General features: G+C 39.4%; 1 pseudogene; it reads left to right on the forward strand.

Annotated features, from left to right (window-relative positions):
* The first annotated feature begins 503 nt into the window (after window positions 1-503).
* On the forward strand, window positions 504-1,995 carry LOC104119593 (actin-100-like; annotated as a pseudogene).
* Window positions 1,996-2,570: the final 575 nt, after the last annotated feature.

A 2,570-nucleotide genomic window follows, 5' to 3' on the forward strand; every position in this document is an offset into this window, starting at 1 on the left:
TGTACCAGCGATATCTCGCCTAAATTATACTTGCAACATAAATTTCTGAAGTCCTTATAAGATGGCTTATGAGGATATTCAAACACTTGTTACTGACAATGGAACTGGATTGAGCAAGGTTAGTTAGAAAAAAATTGCTTGAAATTTCAGCTCCAGTGTAAAATTCTAATGAATAATAACTATTTTGTTGTTTGTTTCTTTAGGTCAGATTTGCTGGGGATGATTCTCCAAGGGCTATTTTCGAAAGTATAATTGGTCGTCCTCGTCACACTGGCATCATGCCTGGAATGGGACAAAAAGATGCTTATGTTGGTTATGAAGTTCAACATAGAAGAGGTCTTTTGACTCTGAAATATCCCATTGAACATGGCATAGTAAGCAACTGGGATGATATGGAGAAAATCTGGCATCACACATTTTGCAATGAACTCCGTGTTGATCCGTAGGAGCATCCCGTTCTGCTAACTGAGGCACCACGTAACCCTAAGGAAACCCGAGAGAAAATGACTCAAATCATTTTTGAGACACTCAATATTCCAGCCATGTATATTGCAATTTCGGGCGTTCTTTCTCTGTTTGCTAATGGTCGTACAACTGGTAAGAATAATACCAGCATATTCTAGTTCTCCACTATTTTAGTTAGTCACTAATTCTTTTTGTTATTTTCAACAAGGTATTGTTCTTGATTATGGCGATGGTGTGACCCACACTGTCCCCATCTATGAGGGACATGCACTTCCCCATGCTATATATCTTGCGGTTTGTTCTTGGTGGTCGTGATCTTACATATTATCTCGTGCATATTCTCAAAAAGAGCAGTTATGTATTTAGCTGTGCTGTTGAAACATGTGTTATTTGTCATATGAAGGAGACAATTGCTTATGTTGCACTGGATTTTAAGCAGGAGATTGAGAAGGCAAAAAATTGCTCAAAATTAGTTGAGAAGGGCTATGTGCTTCCTGATGGAAAAGTCATTAATATTGGTGCTGAGAGATTCCGTTGCCCTGAAGTCCTCTTCCAACCATCATTGGTTGGAGAAAGCGACAGGAATTCATGAAAAACCCTACAACTCAATCATGAGATGTGATGTTGATATTAGGAAATATTTATTTTCAAACATTGTGCTTACTGGTGGATCTACTATGTTTCCTGGCATAGCGGAACGTATGAGCAAGGAAATCTCTGCTCTCTCTCCAAGCCGCACGAAGTTCAAGGTGATTGCACCGCCTGAGAGGAAGTACAGCGCTTGGATAGGAGGATCAATTCTCGCTCCCCTCAGTACTTTCCAACAAGTTAGTTTCTTTGTTGCTTCAGTTGATCGATCAATCGTTTAATCAACCACGTCTCGTTCCCAAATAAATTGTTCTAATTGTGAATGTCTTCTTTAAGCTCAAGGGATCAGCACTAACTTCTACTTGCTGTGCGGATGTGGATAGTGAAGGCCGAGTATGATGAATCTAGTCCCGCAATTATCCACAAGAAGTGTCTCTAAGGGTGGTTTGATAACTTCAGCCCCTCTTAGTTAATTCTATCAAGTGAATGTTATTTCAGTCAAAGATATGTTCCTTTTTTGAAGTGATACCCAATCTTGTGAGCAGTCTGATATTTTAGTTTTTAGCTGCTCTGTATCTAAAAAGCTGATTTAACTTTGCTCGGATTTAATCTTTTTATTTCAAGGGTTTTGGCTAGTAAGCCATGAAAATGGTGGATTATCTGCTACTAATATCTATTCCGTTGCTTTTCTGGTTATCCATAATTGGTTTCATAAGCAGAACTCTCTGAGTTGTGTGAGTGGATTTGCTTGATTTTTATGTTTTCTATTCTACTTGGGCAGTTGGGCTGGGATTGAATTTTTATTTAGCTTTCAAGATGTTATATATATAAGGCTTACCTTTATTCAATTTACAAGAGTAGATTCTTGTTCATAGTACCTTTCTATTGCTAATTTAACTGCAAGACCGTTGTAGGTGATACGAATGAATGCCAACATAATTTGAAAATTCTATAGGCCAAAGCATTTTTATTCCATTTTGACAAGAAAAAGTGACTGTTGATTGCGACCCCCTTTTAGTTAGAGCAAAGCAGTCCACAGGCTTGCCCCTTTGAGATTCTTGAGAGTGGGTGAGGTGGCCTACAGGTTTGCTTTGCCACTTACTTTATCAGCAGTCCATCAGGTATTCCATGTCTTTATGCTCCAGAGGTATAACGGTGATTTATCCCATGTGTTAGATTTCAACTCAGTCCATTTGGACAAGGATTTGACTTATGAGGAGGAGTTGGTGGCCATTCTAGCCCGGCAAGTCTGGAAGTTGAGGTCTAAGAGTTATCCTTCAGTTCGAGTGCAGTGGACAGGTCAGTCGATCGAGGCATCCACGTGGGAGTCTGAGTCCAATATGTGGAGTAGATACCCACACTTTTTCACCAGTTCAGGTACTTTTCTATATCCGTTCAAGGATGAACGTTTGTTTTAGAGGTGGAGAATGTGATGACCCGATAGGTCATCTTGAGATTTAGCCTCTATTTTTGTGTTTCGAGATATCGAATAGCTCCGTTTAGCATTCCTCAATTTG

Source organism: Nicotiana tomentosiformis, chromosome 6 (genome assembly GCF_000390325.3).
Source record: "Nicotiana tomentosiformis chromosome 6, ASM39032v3, whole genome shotgun sequence".
Taxonomy (NCBI): Eukaryota; Viridiplantae; Streptophyta; class Magnoliopsida; order Solanales; family Solanaceae; genus Nicotiana; species Nicotiana tomentosiformis.